The sequence below is a fragment of the Gouania willdenowi genome, chromosome 6 (assembly GCF_900634775.1).
Source record: "Gouania willdenowi chromosome 6, fGouWil2.1, whole genome shotgun sequence".
In the NCBI taxonomy this organism is placed as follows: domain Eukaryota; kingdom Metazoa; phylum Chordata; class Actinopteri; order Blenniiformes; family Gobiesocidae; genus Gouania; species Gouania willdenowi.
Genome location: NC_041049.1, coordinates 58,318,702 through 58,340,946, shown reverse-complemented (window position 1 = coordinate 58,340,946; position 22,245 = coordinate 58,318,702). Strand labels below are relative to the sequence as shown.

Here is a 22,245-nt window from a genome sequence, read left to right as displayed (position 1 = left end):
CTCAGTAACAATCATTGAGTCAATGTGATTCTGTTGAATGTTTCAAAACAAACCTTATAGACCATCTGTAATCTGTAGACCTGCTTCTGCAAAATACACTTCCTAATCACATTTTATAAACCACTTTGTGATAGTATTTTATATGCCCTAAAAACAGACATCAATACATCTATCAGATGTAGCTGCATATCATGTTGAAACGCTTGCTGCAGATGCTGTAACTGCATTGATATACTGGTAGATGTCCTACATCTGCATCGGTGCTGTAAAGTAAACTCTGCTCGAAGGACGTCACAGTTCTTCAGTGCGTTACTATTTAATGTGGCTGAGCTTGAGTGACTCTCACACTAAAGCTGACTGTGCTTACTTCTGCAACCAAAGGGCGCTGTCCTGTCCCAAGCAATCATCGTCAATGGTCAAAGACACTCAAAGATGCATCGGCTCCACGATGTGAAGCATGTTGTGCACTTCCTGCTGAATTTCACCTCCATCGATCTTCCTTATTATTGCAAGCACTAATGCTGCCACGCCATTAGTTTTAAAGTACCAGTTAGCAGTTAGCTTGGAGTTAATCAAAAATGGTGGCATTTATTCAACACTTAACAAGCGATTCTATCAATGATAGTAATATCTGTCCCTGCCGATGTACTTGTAAATTACTACATATGATGCTACCTTAAAAGTAATCTATTCAATGTGAATATTTTCTGAAAGGCAGATGTGAAGTTTATAAAGAATAAGGGACATAAGAGTCTGTGCTGTGTGAGTGTATGGAAGTACATGTCCTTAGCAAGTCCATCTTGTTTTCCAGGGAGCGGACGTTGGCCAGAAACACAGACGGGATTAGTGGCCTGTTAGCATTAGCCATTAGCCTCTCCTTCCTCTCTGTCTGCTTACTCGCACAGTGCTTTCTCTTGCCCTCCCTCTGCTATGTCACTCTGGTGTTCTCAGGAGCCGTAGCCCGGCTGTAGGATAGCTTGAGGTCAGGCTCCGCTGTTCATAATTTTACCCATTTCCCCCAAGGGGTAGCAGTGGGCTGCCAATTGCAGGTGCCCGGGGAGCAGTTGGATTGGGGTTAAAGGGACTTGCTCAACATCCCACATTGATGGCCTGGGTGAGATTCGAACTCCATTATAAACTTGCTTCCTTTAACCACTAGGCCACCACTCCCCTCCCTGTTGCTGCTGTTGTTCAGACGCACCAGCACTGGTCAAAACACCATTTCTGTAAACGGATGCACAAGTTGTAATAGGCTACCAATCAGTGTTCGAGATTGTTCCATTTTATAGAAAAAAATTCAGATTTTTTGGGAAGGTCGTCATCTTTTTAGAGCAGATGGACAGTGTCTAAACAAGTAAAACTTTTCACATCCAACTTATTTGACTTCACCAGTCACACTGCTATCAGTCCTGATAAAGACAAAGGGCAACACGTACCATCAGAGAACAAAACGACAAGGAAAGACCATGGCGTCGATAAGCTTCCATCAAGAAATGAAAAAAATTGGTAAATTGTTAAATTAAAGAGAAACAAAAAGCTTAATAGAGATTATAACATCTCTATATATTGACATGTCATCCAAAGAGTCCACCAGTGTCTCTCGTAAAGTCTTTAAAATGAGCTCTTCTTAACGCTAGATCTCTTGTTAACAAATCACTGTTAATTAATGATATTATTTTGACATCACTTGGACTTTTTACTTCTTAATGAAACGTTGTTAAATGATGGGATCAGTAATACTGTTCTCAATGAAAGTGCACCACAAGATTTTATTTATTTCAATAAGTGTTGTCTTTGCAGGAAAGGTGGTGGAGTTGCTGCCATTTTTAAATAACCAATATTTCAGTGCAAAGATATAACGTTTGGTGATTTTCTCTCCTTTGAATATATGTCATTCTTACTGAAGGGTGATTCAAGAGTTCTGTTTTTAGTCATTTATAGACCACCAAAATATTCTGGACAATTTATGGATGAGTTTGCTGAACTGCTGTCAGTTGTATGTACTGAATACAACTTTTTTTTTTTATAATAACAGGGGACCTTAATATTCATGTAGACAATAACATGGATAATACTGCCAAAAAACTCTATGCTTTAATGGACACTTGGTCTTATACAACAAGTGACTGGTCCGACACACACTCAAGGTCACACTTTGGATTTGATTATTTCTAAAGGTGTTGATATCTCTGCTGTTGATGTAAGAGACTTAGCTCTGTTTGATCATTTGTCTTTTTTATTTAGAGACATTTGTTCCCCTTACTTCTTCGTGTTTTAAGAAAAGGTACATAAATGACAACACCTGTGCACAGTTGATGGAAGCCATAGCAATGACACCAACCTTGAGCGCTGAGACAGTTGATAATATTTTGGATGAGTTTAATACAAAAGTTTGTAATGTCATAGATGTGGTGGCTCCAATCAAAACTAAGAGAAAACCAAGCACACAGAAAACACCTTGGAGGAGGACTGAGATAATGCAGAATTTGAAATCTGATTGTAGAAGAGCTGAGCGTAAATGGAGAACAACAAAACTCCAAATTCATCTAGAACTATACAAAATAAGTCTGCATAAATTCAATGATGGCTTGTTCAAAGCGAGGCAGCAATAGTTTTCTGAAATTATTGCTAAAAACATCAACAAAAGCTCACAACCCCCCAGTCAATTAGTCAACTGGAAAATGCAATGAATTTGCTGTATATTTCAATGAAAAAATACAATCAATAAGGTCAAACATCAGAACAAAGCAGCAAAATAACAAAAAGCTTGAACATCTTCAACCACCGAGGAATAAGTCAACTACAATGTTCGAGTTTATTACAGCGAACCCAAAAACAATAGAGGAAGCTGTTCAGCAGCTGAATTAATCTACAATACAATACCCACAAACTTCCTTAAAATTGTTGTAAAGTGTATTGTCACTGCTTTGTGTCAGATAATTAACTGTCCATTCCAATCAGGCACCGTACCAAAATCCCTGAAAGTTGCTGCTGTGAAACCTCTGTTAAAAAGATAAAACTCTCTATACTGGCTAACTATAGACCAATCCGCAGCCTTCCATTCAGGGGCAAGATCATTGAGAAGGTGGTCTTCAACCAACCGAGTCAATTCTTAACCTTCAACAAAATATTTGATAAATTTCAGTCATGCTTTTATTCTCCTTAAAGCACAGAAACTGCTCTTATCAAAGTGATCAATATCATACGGTTAAACACTGATTCAGGAAAAGTATCTGTTCTCATTCTATTGGATCTAAGTGCTGCATTTGACACTGTAGATCATACAATTTTGTTGCACAGATTGCAAACATGGGTTGGACTAAATGGAAAAGTAATGCAATGGTTTAAGTCCTACTTGGAGGAGCAAAGTTATGTTGTAAGCATTGGAAACTTTGAATCTGACAGATTAACAATGTTCTCTGGTGTTCCTCAGGGCTCTGTTCTTGGACACCTTCTGTTTAGCCTTAATATGTTTCCTTTAGGACACATATTACAGAACTGTAAAGTTGATTATCAGAGCTAAGCAGATTACACACAACTATCTATCACTGAACCCAGATTACTATGGTCCCATAGAGGTGTGACTGCTTAGAAAAAGTAAACTGCTGGATGAGTGAAAACTTCCTTCAACTAAATCACTATAAGATGGAGGTGATTGTCTTCAGTAACAAGGAAAAGAGGACTGCTGTCAGTGAGTATCTTGAGTCTCGGATTAAATCAATAACAATAACAACCTTTTACCACCTTAAGAACATCTCCAGAGTGAAATATTTCTTTACTCAGAAAGGTCAGGCGAAACTGGTCCATGCTTTTATCTCCAGCAAACTGGACAATTGTAATGGTCTTCTGACAGGAATTCCTCAAAAGAGCATCAAACAGCTACAGCTGGTTCAGAACGCTGCAGCTAGAGTCTTAACCAGAACAAAGAGGTCAGAACACATTACTCCAGTTTTATAGTTTTTACACTGGCTCCCAGTCAGCCTCAGAATAGACTTTAATGTTCTGCTGCTGATGTATATATTTGTGAATGGGTTTGGTCCAGAATACATCAGTGAGAAGTTAGTCAAGTATGAATCCAGCAGGTCTCTCAGATCTATGGACACAGGTCAGATAGTGGAGCCCAGAGCTCACAGTAAACATGGTGATGCTGCTTTTAGTTGTTATGCTGCAAAGAAGTGGAACAAACTGTCACAAGAGCTAAAGTCAGCATCACATGTGAACATTTTTAAATCAAAGTTAAAGGAACGCTTTTTCTCTCCTGTGTATTATTGAGAGGGAGATTTTTGGTCATGTTGTTGTTGTAATGTGTTTGTTGATGATTTTAATATTCGTATTGATTTTTAAGCTGTTGAGTGTTTTCTGTTGCACTTTTTGATTATGTAAAGCACATTGAGTTGTGACTTGTGTATGAAATGCGCTATACAAATAAATTTGCCTTGCCTTGCCTTTTGAAAAAGAGCTGAAAAAATTGTTAAAAGCAATCAGTCGTGTGATCATCTATAGTAGTTTATTTCAACAGGAAATTGCTTTGCTTATATTATGTATATATATATTATATTATGTATATATTATGTCCATGTCCATGTGTATAGTATGTCCATGTCTGTATCTTTTATTGTCATTGGCTCATGGCTAAATCTGGCACATTTACACAAAATAATGTAATGGGGTTCATTAATGTGCGCTGTCCTCTCCAAATAAACAAATGAAGTAAAGTAAAAGTCTAGTTTGACTATAGGAGAGAAAAAAAGTGGGATTCACAGTGGGCGAGCTCGAGAACCCACTGCATTGCTGCGCGGCGCCTTCTTCGTTATCGTATTCTTCAGTTATCATTCCACAGAGATAAATTACTATTGGTGGCCAAGTGTTCATTACGCTTTTTGGTCCTTTGATGTCGGCTCTCAATGCAAAGCAGAATTGACCTTTCGCAAAACCCCGCCCACAAACAGTCATTGTCCAATCATACGTCCGAGCAACCGTTACTATGTAAGCAAGGTCCGACATACTCAGAGCAAGCACAATGGTGAAACGGTGTGCTCATGTCTTGTGCAAGTCGGATACCAGGTACCCCAAGAGTTTGGCTGGGGGAGTCGTGTTCTTTCTGTTCCCAAAGCTGAAAACACAACTGGAGCGATGTCTGCAATGAACTATAAAACTATAAACACGTCTCAGGGATGTGTATTTGTCAGTATGCGTGTATGTGTAGTATGGGAGATGTGTATGTTTTTAACGTTATCTCAGCTTGTCTGCACTAACGTGTACGTTCAGCAAAATCACAATTAAGCTTGATTTGATTTGATTTTGATTAAATAAGTAACGACGATGGCGGCGACGACTGGGGTATACAGTTATTAGCAACTATCATATTACTATCAATATTTCAGTCGACATCCTCCTGAAGCATACAAGCCTCCCAATCTATGTTAACAGGTTTTGTTACCACTGAGCAACATTAATAGCTGCTGTCTTATTAGCCTTGGGTCACCTGTAGGTTTAGCTAGCTAGCTAATGTAACAATTTGTTTCATTAAGATCCCTATTAGCTGTGATAATGCACTTATAGCTTAAAGAGGATACAAACAATATAATATAATAAAACTTAACCAGCAGTGCAGGAGCATGACTGGTCCGGTATGGTATGGCTTCTATAGTTGTAATTTCCCCTTTGTTGGTTATTTTAATATTTTAGATATATCCCTCCATCTACTGTAACCCCTTTTGCCTGGATCAGGAGGATATTGCGCAGGTATTGCTAAAAAAAAGTCACTAACACGCACCGGTGGACTTCTCCCAGCCATTACAGACGAGACAAACACAGGAACTTGACGGACATCCCAAAAGTAAATAAGGAGGCGGGGCTTTTGCTTAAGGTCAATTCACCAAGCGTCGGACTGTTCACCCACTAATAGGGAACAGGTTAGTTTTACCCTCATAATATGTTGTTGCAACACTAATCCTGTAGTATTCCTGCCGCACTTGTCACAATCGGTATTGACAATGTTTATCTTTTATCTGCCGATGAAATATTGAGACGGATTCATCCTTTCCATATGAATTGTAGTTAGTCTACTTGTAAAACTAGTAAAAGTAAATTCAGTAATTATTTGCTAGTGGGCATTCCATCCATCCATCCATCCATCCATCCATCCATCCATCCATCCCTCTTCTGGTACCTATCTCCAGCTCACTTTGGGGGTTGGGAAGGGAACATACTGGATGGAATGCCAGTCAGTCACAGTGCCAACATATAGAGACAAACAATCATTCACACATTCATTTGGTGGAAAAAATTCTGCAGTTTTGCTTTTAGATTGTGGGAGGAACCCAAGGCACACAGAAAAAGGTATGGTAAGGTTTGCTCACGTTACACATGTAAAACAGTAAATATATTCTCTTTAATGATTCCAAATGGACGTTACTGTTCTGTTTAATAATAATAATAATAATAATAATAATAATAATAATAATAAAAAAAAAAAAATATTTCCCTACAGATTTACACAGGTTTTGTATGGAAAATATGACTTTTCATGGAGGGCCACATGGGGACCACTGTTTGTGGTTTACATGTACGCAATGGTAAAAGCACACAGTGAAAATGAATGACAGGGATATACCTGAAGCCTCATTTCCATGAAACCAACCACTTAGGTTCTTTTCTTTTTTTGTTGTTTGCCAACATCCCTCTTTTCTCTCCTCCCACCTCTCTCCTACACCCGCTCCACTGCACCTCCACCAAGCTGCTCAGTACAGTAGGGTTTCCATAGCAACGTTCACCGACATGCAGCAGGTCACCGTGTCACTAGGGACTCAATGTTCCTCACAACGATTGGCTGCCTGGCCGACTTGAGCGGGGATCTGATTGGTTGGTCTTTCCGGGCTAATTGTGTTTACTGAGAAGAAGAGCTAAGCTGACTGATTACCACGAACACACACACACACACACACACACACACACACACACACAAAAGTTAACACATCAGTGTTCAGCATCAGAGAAGGTATTCACATTGTGCTTCATTACGTGACTCACTGTGGGTAGGAGGAATAGTTGTGTTTCTTGGCCTCAGGTTGCCACCAGCAAATACTCTACAACAAAGATGTCTCCATGAACTTGGAGCTCGCTGAAGGTTGCACTCTAAATATTCAAGCTCTGGTAAACTGGTACAAGAAATTAATTTCTTAGTTTAAACACACTCGGCAACAAATGCAATTGCCTGTTTGAAAAATTAGGTCAAATAACATGTTTTTTGGTTTGTTTTTTTTTTCAAATGTGTAAAAAGCGATAGAATTAAAAGAACCAAGAAAGGTGCATTTACATGTGCAATTGCAGATTTGAGCAATTTGAATCAAATAACCAGAGGTGTAAAGAGTACTACAGTATATATCCTAAGTCATACATAAACTACTCAAGTACAATTAAAAAGTAACTCCATTAAATAGTACTCAAAGTAGAAGTTCACCCCCCACATTTATTTCTGGTAATAAATCTTGCATACAGTAAGCATCTCATGTATAAACTGAAAAAGGAAGCGACCAAAGTATGGCGTCACATTAGTGCCACAAAGCCACACGCATAAAACCCTTACGTGCGCAGATTTTTGGCACTATTGTGATGCCATATAAAATCTTGCGAAATTGGAACTTGTCTTATTTTCCACAAAGGCATCTGTATAAAATAAAAGGTTTGTCAAAATGTACAATTCATTTTTAAATAATCTTACGTTTAATCTGGTTGGTCGGATATGATGTGAAGTATTTGATTGTTGTCTGGTCATTTTTATTTTTTTTTTAGTAGTTTCACATTTTAAAACAAAAAAAATAAATAATTTATTCAGTAACGGTTGTGTGTGGAAATGTAACAAATTACTTTACTTCTTTTAAAGCATACTTAAGTACAAGTAAAATTAGCAATTCAATTACAGTAACGTGAGTACTCCGTTACTTTCACCTCTGTAAATATTTTTTATTTTAGTAGTATTTTGTTAGCACACACAGTGCTGTTCTCATGCTGAGAGGGAGGATATACTGTACCAGTACCTACAGTCTGAACTTTGAAAAGTCGCAGTCACTGATTTGGGACAGCGATGATAACACATAAGCATCTGTGAACACACCTGAAGTGAGAGGTACAACAGCCTCAGAAGCTCTGCTTTTAGGAAAATGTTCATATGTTGTATATACTGCTGGACAAAGGACAAAGTGCACTGATAGTAGCATTCCTTGTGATAATCCTAAAGGTCTGGTTTTGAGGAAAACTATAAATAAATCATGTTATTACAGTGACTTACACCACAAGTAAAAGAAAAGAAAATCAGTGATTTTATCTTTATCTAAGCCAGTGGTTTTTTTCACTCTTTCTTTCTTTTATCGCTGATTCTAAGTACCCCTTTGTCCGACTACAACATTTTACTCCGAATTCTGTGAACAAACATATATAGAGCATAATGATGGAATGAATGAGTGATAACACACAATTTAAAGAATCTCATTTTGTAATTGAGTGGAATGAAACAGTATTTATTGCCTCCCAAAAAGATTTATTTCTTCAGTTTTTATCATTTACGGTCATCTCCCTTCTGATGTTGGACCAAGACCCTTGTATTTTCAATTCATGTTCGCATCAAGATAATTTTTATTGTTGTTTGTCTGTTGTTTTTATTATTCAGTATATTTTTGTCTTATTTTGAGTGTTGCTGGTATTAATGAAATTATTCTCTCAGTGTTTGTGTTTTTGGTGTCGTTTGGTTGTTTCTTATTTCATATTTTGTATGTAATTTTTTGTATAATTTGTAATGATCAGTTGTGTCTTTCTCTCATTTAGTGTGTCTTTGTTGCTGTTTTGTGTGTTGCTGGTAATAGTAAGTACTAGTGTGTGCGTCTGCTTTTTTTGATATTCAGTATATTTTTCGTTCATTTTGTGTGTTTTGAGTTGCTGGAAATGTTTATAATGCATCAATTTCATCTTGCGCTTTTTTGGACACCCAAAGTCACTTTACAGAATTAAGGGATTATACTTTCACTCCACACTTAGTGGTGGTGAACTACAATTGTAGCCACAGCTGCCCTGGGGACAGAATGACGGAAGCGAGGCTGCCATAGTGCGCCATCGGCCTCTCCGACCACCATCAATACACTACATTCATACTCGGCAATGTGGGTGAAGTGTCTTGCCCAAGGACACAATGACAGATACCACTGGGGTGACTGCCACCCCACTGTGGCACCTGGAATTCTCAGTGGTCTCCCATCCACCTACTAAACCAGGCTCAGACCTGCTTAGCTGCAGAGATCTAACGAGATCAGGCAATGACAGGCTGATATTGCCACAGTATTAGTATATCAGTAATGCTTTCATTTGGTAATTTTCCCCTCTCTCTCTCTCAAGCACCCCCTGCCATCGCGTGCACCCATTTGAGAAAGACTGATCTAAGCTAATGTTTAACAAACTCTTGGATGCAAGAAGACCACAGTCATTGTTGATTGATAACATGAACAACTAGAAAAGCACTTAGAGAGCGCAGACCTCTGCCAAGTGATTTATTAGACCACAGTGCACTATTTTATTCAAATGATGCTATATTTAGTCTTTTTAAGTTTTGTCACAAACACGTAAAGAGTACAGCACTAGTACCAGGCGGGACATACACACAATGCACTTCTCTACCACTACTACATTACCCATAAGCCACCACGCTTAAAGGAGCAGCCTCAAGCACGGCTCACATCCACCCATATTGTGATTTCCACGTGTGGTATTTTAAGATTTTTGGTAATGCAGAACATCACCAAAATTTCTTGTCCCATTATCAACATTTACTGAAAATTTCATCCAAATTCGTTCATAACTTTTCTAGTTATTCGTTCATAACGTTTGAAGTTATCAGGTGTTCACAGCATTTTCTACTGGTTGAGAGAGAAATTAGTGCAGTAGATTGACTAAGGATGCTCTATTTTACTGTCATGATGAGTGAATATTAACTCCACACTAGTAGTGATACAAGTTTGCAACAGCAGCCCAATGGCTCTTTGCCGCGCTAGCTTAGCTTTAGCATTAGCTTGATCTTTAACTGCTGCATACTCAGTGGTGTGGTGGTTTCTTATTGTGAATAAGGGAGCATTTTGTTTGCAGCTCCACCAGGACTTATTTTCGCCTTATGGGAATTACAAATTGCAATCTTTTGCTCTCTTTTTTTGTGTATTACTGCCAAACTGCCGACATGCTAAGCTAACCGTGCCTCCGTGTCCGTGAATGTTGTTCTCCTGTAGCAGAGGCATGCGCACGCAGGCACATGCTCACATGCAGCTTCAGAGCTTTCAATTGTGTCTTTCTTATCCATTTACACGTATGATTTACACCGCAACTAACAACAGAGCGCTACTGTTTACCTTCCTATTTAGAAGTGCAACGTTGAAAAGGGTCCGGTATTAAACGCGGCGCAGCATAGCGTTCCGAAAGTTGTGCAATGAAATACACCAATACGGCGGTATATTAAAAATTCATATCATAACAAATATAAATACCAGTATTTGGTATGAACCGGTAAATTGCCAAGCCCTATAACAAAAAAATGAAAGCGCAGACTTTCGAAAACGCTCATGTTTGCATGTGTCAAAAGCTGCAGATCGCATGACAAACACTTGAACTTTTGTTGTAGGTTAATGTCGGAACTCTTCGCAAACCAGATTTGATGGCCATTAATCCACAAACAACAGTAGGAATGATTTTCAAAGATGGTGGACATTCAACATGGATTTTTAACTGTCAAACCTGGATCAGGATCCAGATCTTGACCAAACTGTATCTCGTGATAGAGTTTAGTAGAATGAAGATATCCTGGCCATATCTACAAACTTCAACCTGCTGCCAAATCCACATTCTGGATCGGATCCATACGAAACTCGACATTTTGATAGAGGTCACAACCCGACATCAATCCACCAAATTTTAATGAAATCAAAACTTATTTAAACTGTATAGGAATTTTTGAATGTTAACTTTAAAAAATCGCTGAGTCAGCAATCTAGATCGGATCCGGATTGTGTTTGGTCAGATGTTGCATGTCATAGGCTTACATCAGCCTGCAAAATCTTGAACAAATCGTTGAAGATCTGACGGAGATATAAGTTTTAGAAATTTTTGCCCCATGCTAAAGACAGGGAATTTTGCTATTTTTGATATTTTTTTGTGACCTTGATCTTGAACCTACCTTCACCAAAATTGAATGGTCTCATCTGTGGCCAAAAACCAATTCACAGAAAAAATTGTAGTGGATTTGTCAACAATTGAAGACACTGTCGTGTACACATACAAACATGATGACCAATAAACCGTTTTCGAAAGTAACAAACAGACAGACAGACAAACGCAGGGTGAAACATAACCTTCTGCTCTGCGCTTGGCAGAGGTAAGGAAACCTAACCCATCCATCCATCCATCCATCCATCCATCCATCCCCAGAAATTCAACACTAGAAACAATCTAATTCACAAGCCTGCCCCTTCAGGAGTGACCCCACCACAATTCGAAGCGCCGCTCCCGCGCTCTGTAACATGTAAGCCTAGTCTGGACCCACTTTACACATGCACAATAGCTGGATGCTGCTTTGATTGCTGAATGCAGCACAGTAAATAGATGCCTGAAGAAAAACAACAGCACCTATTGGTTTTTCAATATTGGTGGAAAACTGATGCAACCAATATCACATCTTATGGCAAATATTGGCAAATAATATTGCTCATCTCTAGGAAGAAGTAGAAGTAGGAGGCATTTTTTTTTATTTGTTGCCAGAGTAGCACTCTACTATGTTTTTATGGGCCTTTTTCATAACATTTCTGAGCTGCTGAAAAGAAGGGAAAAAAAATCATCAAATGGAAATCTAAAAGACTCAGACAGAAAAGGGGCCCAGGCAAAATCTCTTAAACGGATAATGGTTCCACACAGATTTACGCAGGCAGAGGTTTAGCTCTGAACTGACGTCCCTTTGCTCTCAGCGTTGAGTGATTTGATGGTTCATCTCATCTGTCCTTGTGCCTGTGGGCCATCTCTGCTACGTGTTTTTTTTTGCCTGTTTATCGTCCTCTGCTTTAGTGCTGGTCTACCTGTCTTTAGGTGCCATCTGTTCATCCTTTTCTCTGTGTACCTTTCCTCACAGCGCTAGAGGCTCCAACTGTAGCATAATGTGTATCTGCATCTTAACACCAACTGAACCCTGAGACAGACTAAATCACAGTTCAGCTCAAGAAATCCGTCTCTCCAGCAGTGATTACTTCCAACCTGCTTCACTTTGACCTAAAAGAAAGCATTCAGAAAGATGTCATGCTATCCGACACTTTTCTAGGGCTGCTGCTGATTTGCTCGTGCTCACTACCACAGCCACCCCACTGTGGGGCTCAAGCTTATGTAATGGGAACAGTTCGATGTTTGTAGTGAGGATTAGCGGTGCTGTCTAAAACATTAAAACTCTAAATATCTATCTTGGAAGTGTGCCCTATACACTATTGCTGATGGCAATATAAAACAGGCAGATTTGCAACAGCGTAGCGTAACAGTGTCTCTATTAAGTCGAATGACATGTGACTCAAAGGAGGAGAAGGCCCAAATCCTGTAGATCAGAATATCTCTTTGATGAAATTGAAGTTTATATTTTTTTTTTATACCACCAACTGTCACCTAATGGACATATCATCCCTTTTTCTAAAGGTGTAAAAATGACAATGTATGAACTGTGTACAACACAATTTATTGTGTAAAAAGGACTCCTTAAATAAATACATATACGCTTTAAAATTCCATCCTACATCCATCATCATGTTTTAATTCATGCATTTATCTTCTAAACCAGCGTTTCTCAAATGGGAGTACGGCACTACAGGGAAAATTAACAAATAAGTTTTAGTCCCACCCCAGTCGTGATATGACCAGTGTCACGGACTGAGATTACCTCGTACTGAGATCGATTATGAGCATGCGCACTACCGGAAAATGAACCGCTGTGAGTTTTGCTAATTCAAAGCTAATGTCAAAAATTAATTATAGGAATAAAATGTCTTTGGTGTCGCTAGAAATTCTTAATATCAAAATGGGGACACGATCCAAAAAAGGTTGGGAGCCACTGCACTAAATACTGTTTCATTCATATTTACTAAATGTGATTCTTTAAAATGTGTGTTATCACTTGTTCATTCCATCATTATGCTCAATAGTTTTAATAGTAAATAGGAAAAACATTGTAGTTGGACAAAGAGGGTACTTGGATTCAGAAATAAGAAAAAGGGGGCACTTGAGCCAAAAAAGTTCGAGAACTACTGTATTAGACTGTCGTATAATGTTCCAACTGGCTGTATAACACAATTTATTGCATAAAAATGACTCATTTTATACATCTAAGTTTTAAAATTCCTTCATACAATGATCGTGTTTGGATTCATGCGTTCATCTTCTAAACCGCCAACTCCTATTCCGGGTCACAGGTGATTGCTGGTGCTAATCTCCAGCTCTCAATGGGCACTGGCGGGGGTACACCCTGCACAGGGCACCAGTCCATCACAAATGAATACAAACAGACAATCACTCACACACTCCTGTCCCACTTACGGGACATTTAGAGTAGAGGTCGACTGATATGGGATTTTCAAAGGCCGATGCAGATATCGATTTTTTAAAATTTTATTTCAGCCGATATTTGAGGCCGATATACTTTTTTTTTTTAAAGCACAATGATTATGAAAGACAATTGATATATGACATATGATATAAATGTTTACATTAGAAATTAAATTAAATACATCAATAGAACTCTTAACATTTATAGAACTTTAAAGGCACACTGTGTACTTTTTTACCTAAAGAGTTGACCCATATGAGTTATTTTAAAAGATTCCTTAGCCCAATATACAGCACTTGACAGTATCAATGCTCAGAGCGGGGCTTCCCTTTTGAAATACCGACTATATAAGTTTGGAGAGACGGACCGTCATTCACCAGGTCATGTGACCTGGAGAATGCCTGGAGAACGTTTCACTTTACGGCACTCACATGACCACAGGCTCGGCTATATATTTCCCAACCCGGGAGTCGGGGGGGAAGCGCCTAGGACGCGGTCCGAGCGCGGGATCTGCGGTGGCGGGGAGAAGAGTGGGCGGTGGCGGCTGCTCCTCCAGCCCATAGACTGTAGCTGCGGTGCGAGCCTAGCCCTGAGAGCCAATCCTTATCCCAGAGTTACAGGTCAACTACTGTCTGCTTGTGGCCACTAGGGGCGCTTGTGTGAAAGTTACAGATCTAGCACCCCTAGTGGCCAAAAGTTACACAGTGTACCTTTAAATATACCCATACACAACCAAGTACAACAAAACGTACAGGACGGGTAAGTAGCAGTAAATCACAACAACAATTTACAATACGCAATGTGCAAGTAGTCGGTTTAAACTATTTCAAACTTCTTTCTTAACTTAAAGTAATTCAGTTCACAAAATATTTTAAAATACATAATCAAACAATAACATGAAAAGTGGTTTCAGTGCCAATTGCTAGTTCAAGCATCTTGACTTCAAGTATCAAAGACAAACAGATCACCACAGAATAAAGCACACTACCACATGGTGGTAAAAAAATAAAATAAAATTGTAAACCAAAAAAAAATGAGATCTCGGAAAAAAGTCCATATATCGGTCCAATATATCTGCCGGCTGATATATCGGTCGACCTCTAATTTAGAGACTATCACTAACCTGAAACATGTTATTGGATGGCATGGGAAACCCAGAGAAAACCTATGCAAACACGTGTAGAACATGCATAACTATCTGGTATAGCACACCTAAAAAAAGTGACCAAAAAGTGTTCAATAGTATAGTCTAAATAGGACAAGTTTTACACTCAGTTTTTCTGAATTAGGTTAAATTCCAGTATAGTGTTGTTGTTGGAGCTAAACTAACTTAGCAGCCTATGAAAAGATCAAATGCTGCAGATTTTGACCTAATTCTGGTTTTTTCAAATAAAGATACAAAAATGTGTTGATGCAATAAGGGCTCTGCGGAAAGTAATGTAAGCCTTTTCAGACGATGTGCAGTGCAGGCATTAAAGTACTGAAAATGTCATATTAAGAGGGTATTTCAATGCATTATGAGGTAGACTACAAGGCTTGGCATATAATATAATGCAATATATTTTCCAAATAATTAGCAGAATTTTGAAGGCTTGTCCTTTGTGTAAAAATCTGTCAAGCTGTAATATCTTTGAGTACAGATGGTTTGTAAAATGTTCATCCAGGTTCGTAACCTTGATGATTTAAAACAGAAACCATTGGAGACCACAGGTTTTTAAACCAGTGCCCCTTTGTTAAAGAGACCGTTATAAATTCAGCTCAGGGGCTGGCATGTGATCAAGATGTTATGTCTCTGTGATGTTTCCTCCGCTTAGATCTGGTTGTGTTAACCCTTAACGTGCAGGTGCCAGGCCTGTGCCGCGGCTCTCGTTGGAAGCACATATGATTTGCTTCTTATTGGCCTCCAGGGCAGACTCAGTGAAATTGTTTTGGCGTGAGAGCTGTGAAACACATTCAAACTGTAAAGCCCAAGGTGACAATCTTGACAGGAGTCTGATTTTCACTGTAATCGTGGTTGGTGTATATGAGCTGATGAGTGGAGGACTTTCAGATTTAGGCATGACGTGCAGTCAGGGTAGGCAAGGTAGGCAGTGCCTACCCAAGGGTGAATTGATATTTTGATTATTTGTTTTAATTATAATATAATTATAAATTATTTATTTTTCCATTTCCTACAGTACCTATAAGTTTGAAAGTGTCAGCATTTTGTGCTTTTCATAGCCCAAATGACTAAACATCGCTATTTCCTGGTACAGCAGAGAGGCTGCACAGTCTCACTTCGCTGTAAGGCAGGAGGAGGCCACGCCCCCTCCCAAAAGCACATTGCAGCTCTGCCTCTGTTCCCATAGCATGTTTTTATGTTTGCGCATGCGCAGGCAATTCCCCAAGATGACAACCATTTGCGTAAAAAGGCAGCTCTCTACGCTGCCTTTGGAAGTAACCGTGCAATGCTAAATGCTATATGTAAGTTCACAGTGCATTAGTGAATTGATCCAGAGTGGCTGCTACAGCTGCTACGTTCTCTAGCTAGTGGGTGGGATAACACTACAGTCAGGATGACAGCGCTAGAGACAATAGAGAAACTTTCTTTTGAGGAAAAACGACAGCTTTGAAAAGATGGGAGACCAACACCTGAGTTACCAGACCTTCAGCAAAAGTAAAGTCAGAAAATATTTCATACTTTTCACAGTGAATGGTACAAAAGGAAGGAATGGCTTTGTGGATGCGCCTCACTGAAGCTGTTCCGAGTTGTTGTTGTCATTTTCTCCGTGTTTCTGTGTTTCCAACACAAACGACGGATGCGCTGCCGTGTCATGAGATATATCTTGTTGGGAGAGTATGGAGGCTATACTAAATGATTGTTTATGTTTCTTTAATGGTGTTTTACAAGTTGATTTTGTTAGATTAACACTTGCCAGCCAAAACATATGGGATTGTCATTGGTGTTAACATTGTTGGTCTCGATTTGCAAGGCCCTGCCTACCCAACCCTAGTGCTCATGGCACGTCACTGGATTTAAGAGTGTATCTCTGCCCTGTTAGAGAGCAGAGACTGGGTTTTGTTATTCATTAAGAAAAGGTGACAAAAATCCAGCCCTGGTACATTATCAGTGACACTTCGTAGAAGCCGTTATTAAGTCAGTGATGCTCAACATGTGGCTTTTTATTTCTTAATTTTAATTATTATAGCCCCAGAAATCCTTAAAAAGGGGAAGTTTTTAACACCTTTTTACCAATTTCCTTTGACCATTTTGCAATTTCCCTTGTCCCATTTTTGCCCCTTTTCAGAAAGTTCTGACACTTTTTTCAGACTTTAGTTACCTTTTGCCAATAAATGTATTTTTTTTTTCCTATTTTCTTGTCCGTTTTAGCAAGTTCTTTTTGACACTTTTATCCAATTTTGGTCCTTTCTTTAAAAAATGTGACCACTTTTCATCCAAATAAGCTAACTTTTGCCCAATAAATACCACTTGTTTCCTTTTTGCCTCTTTTTGTTTCACATTTTTGGCCTTTTTCACTATTGTTTGCCACATTTTGCTCATTAAAGCTATCTTTTACCATTACATACCACCTGATTTTTCTTTATTTGGAATTTTTTGGCCACTCTTGACTGCTTTTGGCGTCACTTTTCACTCTTTTCTTGCCACGTTTTTATTTTTTGCCACTTTTGGACCCTTTTTGGCCACTTGTTACCATGTCTTCCTCCACTTGCTCGTCAAAATAAAAAACGTAGCGGAGTGGACCGCGACGATAGCCAGTATGCCAGATGGCCAGTCCACCCCGGCTTCATATGAACAAAAAGTATACTTTACCGCTATTGAACGAACAAATGCCTCTTTCATTGAATTACTATGACACTAAGCCATCAAAACATGTCAAAAACTGATTGTAATTTATTTTTCTTCAATCTTTTTTTTCACTCTACGGTGGACAAATAATGTGATTTTCTTTAAAGCAGATTTTTGCTTGCAAACAAGTTTTTTTTTTATTTAAATCTGTTTTATGTTGATCATTTCCTTCTTTTGACTCTTAACTCACTCTCATTTATTGCACTTTAGGGAAGCCTTAAAAAATGTACATTATTTGAAAACTTGATATCATGCTATGTTCTGTACAGGTTGCATTGTGTGAGCCGCTTGGCCATGGAGACCCATCCAATGAAACTCCCTGGCAAAGTTTTTTGTGCTGATTTTATCTCAAGAGGAAGTTTGGCACTCAGCAGTATTGAGTCAGCAGAGAGTTAATCTCTCACATGCCCTCAGGAACTCTGCTCCATAATGTTTTCAGCGCCTTCGTGCTTTTAGCTGCTGAGCTTGTTAAACTCTTCTGCTTTGCAACCAGACCATTGTGTTTCTATGCAGAGTTCAATTCAATTGAATGACTGGATGCCATGACCCAATACTTGTTTGTAACTCACTTGTACAAACTAGCCAACTGCAAACGTGCTTCTATATTTCAGAACCATGGACAGTGGCTTTAAAGAGGCAGCTCACGACAGCGCAGATTTTTTTATTCTGCTAGACCACACATGAGCAAATGGTGTCGAATTTTAAGGGGCCCCCCAAGTAAGATAAAAATGCACAAAACATTAAATACATTAATACATAAATACATTAAAAAATACAAAGAATTACAGCATTGCCGAAAAGTACAAGAAAAACACACAAAACTACAACAAAAATGAACAACCTGACAACAGTAATACACAAAATGACTCCAAATAACACAAAATTACGACAAAAATTCACAAAATTACGACAAAAATTCACAAAATGACTCAAAAAATATCCAAAATGACAACAAAAGTACACAAAAAGAAAAGAAAAACACAAAAAATGACTCTGCAAACCCACAGTACTAACAAACAAGTCGCCTACCCTGACTGCACGTCACTGGTATTTTTATTTTTTTCAGGTATTTTGGTATTTTGTAATGTTTAGTGGATGTACATTGATAGTGATCAGGGTTGGGGTGAATTACATTTTTCAGTTACAATTACATCTTCAATTACCCATGTTTAATTACAATGATATTATGATTACAGTGACAAGCATTTTTTCCGATTACAATTGAATTACAATTGTTTTCCATCCTCAGAAAGTCCATTTCAATTATGTTCTCAATCACTAAAGTTAAATTACAATGATGTACAATTACAGACTCTAAAATAAATAACCCATAAATCTTGCTCTTTTGATGATGGGTCCTAAATCAGCTGTAAAATACACTAAAATCAAATATGTATCATCTAACTTCTTCCCTATCTCTTGGTTACCTTGTTAGGCTTCCTCATCAATGAAAATATTGGTTTTAATATTTTTGGTGTGGGTGTCATTCCTTTTTTTGTGTCTGCATACCCCTCGACTTCAATTTTTTGAATTGGTAAAATGTGGTAAAGCTTGACATGAAACACATTTTAATAACTGTTAACTACATATGTGTGGAATTGTACATAGAACTGTAACATGGTTCCCAAGTTTTGCGTTAAATATATCATTTTTGTCGAATTTTCATGGCAATTACAATTACAAAGTCAATTATCTGAACTCAATTACAATTTAATTAAGATTACGACAGCAACAGATTTTGAAAACTACAGTTACGATTATAACTACGCCCTAATTGTAATTCATTATCAATTACATGATTACAATTATAACTGAGTGATACCAGTTGCAAGCTGCAGAAATGTTCTTGGCGTTACACTTCATCCACAGCGCTCAGTTTGGTTTTCTTATGAAACTTTTGGCTTCAGTCACTTCTCAGTGGGTTCTCTCTTTGTAATTGCATGTCTCAGTCTGTGTTTGGCATTCTGTCTCTGTCGTCCGTCTCCAATGATAGAGTGTTTGTCACTGTTAGTCTGTCTCTGGATGTCCATGCCTCGCTGGTTGTCCCGCTGTGGCTTCTATATAAATGTCTCCCCTTGTGTTGCTCCTTTCTGTTAGTCATTTGTTAAAATGTGCATGTGTGTGTGTTTGTTGATCCGCCTGTCATATGGTCTTACAGCTGTGCATTGATGTGATTACAAAGGCCTGGCCAGATGTGCTGGCCAGCTGTTTGTGACTCAGCTTCTTTATTAATGTCTGTTTGTGTGCACAACGAGATTAGATTTAACACAAAAAACAATAACAACTTGCGAGCCCATAAAAGTGTTGTGTTTTTGTTGGCTTGCGTGCGACTGACGATGTGTGCACGTGCGCGGTGTGTCCCACTTTCTGATTGGCTAACAATCTTGGCTTCATTCAGCATTTCCAATTACCTGGCACTTGAGTTCACAAAGCAGAGGGTTGTGTGTTTGGGATGAGACAAAGAAGTCCTTTTATGGTCATGTAGTTTGGTTAGAGCGAGTGCGTTTGCTACTGAATGAATCAGAGTGCTGTTACATCAGAGGTACGAGCAGGCGGGATGGATCATCCCCCCGCCCCACACACATACACTTCCGTTTAAGAGTAAGAGAGAGAGAGAGCGAGCGAGAGGGAATGGACATAAACACACTCAATTGGCCTACTTTTCCAGCAACATAGAAAAGCAAGGACAGTAATGCAGCAGAGATTGTAGGCAGTGCTGAGGCTCGCTGTGAATCAATGAGTGACGAAACAGAGCCACACCCAGGGGTGGACTGGCCATCGTTTTTTTTCTTACGAGTGAGTGGAGGCAGACATGGTAACAAGTGGCCAAAAATGGTCCAAAAGTGGCAAAAAACGTGGCAAGAAATGAGTGTAAAGTGACTAAAATGGGCCAAAAGCAGTCACGCGCTGCCAAAAAATGGGCAAATGAAGAGGAACTATAGGTAATATGTAATGGCAAATAATAGCTTTAGTGAGCAAAATGAGAGAGACAATAGTGAAAAAAGGAAAAAAGTGAGGAACAAAAAGAGGCAAAATGTAGGGGTAAAAAAGGAAACAAGTGGTATTAATTGGGCAAAAGTTAGCTCATTGGGATGAAAAGTGGTCAAAAAATTTTAAGAAAGGACAAAAATCGAAAAAAATAAGGAAAAAAAGGTATTTATTGGCTAAAGGTAGCTAAAGTCTGAAAAAAGTGTCAGAACTTTTAAAAAAAAAGGGACAAAAATGGGACAAAGGAAGTGGCAAAATGGCCAATGGAAATAGGTAAAAAAGGGTTAAAAAGTTTCCCCCTTTTAAGTTTTTCTAGGGAAATAATAATTAAAATTAAGACATAAAGAGCCGCATGTTGAGCATTATTGACTTAATAACGGCTTCTACATGGTGTCCTCTAATAATGTAGTGGGCTGGTATGGACAAAAAATGCCAGGGCTGAATTTTTGTCCCAGTCCACCTCTGGCCACACCCATACACTTCCCTATTACCCAATATCAGTTAGTGAGAGTTTACGATAAATCAGTCTTTGTAACTCAATATTCTTCTGTTTATTGCGAGGAAAAAAGTGCAACCATAATTTCATAAAATCTCTCTGCTACCTTACTCCAGACCAGAGGGCTGCTGAGAACTTTGGCGCCTTCGGGATGATAGAATAAGAGGTTTGGATGAACGCAACGCTTGGTAAAAGAGCACAGATATTATGAGAATGCACATTTCTTTCAGCTTCAGAGCCCAAACCTTTACCAAGCTTCAAATATCCTCTGTTTGCCAGTTATTGTCAGTTATCTGGGTCAGTGATCCTGAAACTCATGGGGGTAAGTAAGGAACCAAACTGACTTAACTGAGTCAAATGTCATTAAGAACGGTGTATAACGAATCAAATTTTTGCAATTTTGCCAATGATGAGAGACAAAATATAATGGAATTTTCCATGGCCTAAGGTCTATCTTTGGTTAAAATGTTGTTTGCTCACAGACAAACTAACAAATAAACATTGGTGAAAATAGTGTAATTACAAGTAATTTGGAGAATGAAATTCAAATACATTTTTATTTTTTATTTTTGAAAAAAACATACATTTTTCACACATTTCTGCACTTTTGTTTTTAAACAGCAAGTGCTGAATGTTACATTAACAATACTTTCATATAAATACACAACAACAAAATTTTTATTCAAAAACAATAACAATGCTTTGATTCAATTGTTAAATCTTCACGTAAATGACAAACACATTAAGAGGAACAGGTAGTAAAGGAAAGGTAAACATCAATAATGGTAAATTTTGATAAGTTTAAAATACTTTTAATACTTTTAAAATCTAAAATACACACATTAAACTAGCTTTTGATAAATCAAAAAATTGGCTGTATTTAACCAGCTGACAAATACATTTCAGGATTAAATATTAACATTAAACGCATTTCCACGAAGATGAGAACAATATTTTTTTAACTGATTACAACAACATTAAAAACCAAAACGTTTTCAAATTTAGATTATTTTTAACTATACATTTTACATTTTGTAAATTATTTGTAAGCAGAAACCTAAAAGGTTCCTAGAACAAAGCCCTGAGAGACGCCTCAGAAAAAAAAGTTTGAAAAAATCTTTTTTCAACGTTTATTTGTGCAAAACAGTAAAATAACTGTCACAGTAAAATCATCTGTACATCTAATATTAACAACTTTCAGCTCTAGCGAAAATACATACATTTGAACTGGTTTTCTCCTCTGTTTGGGGAATAAAGAGCTAACATTGTTGGATATATACAAGTGTGCTTAAGTATCACTATAATTAT

The 22,245-nt window shown here is 38.2% G+C and overlaps 1 protein-coding gene and 1 pseudogene across 1 annotated transcript in view; one reads left to right on the top strand and one right to left on the bottom strand.

Annotated features, from left to right (window-relative positions):
- jph3b (junctophilin 3b) overlaps positions 1–22,245 on the top strand; it is a 64,407-nt gene that overhangs the window by 10,508 nt on the left and 31,654 nt on the right. The gene's annotated exons all lie outside the window — the stretch shown is intronic.
- Positions 9,215–9,333, bottom strand: LOC114466296 (uncharacterized; annotated as a pseudogene).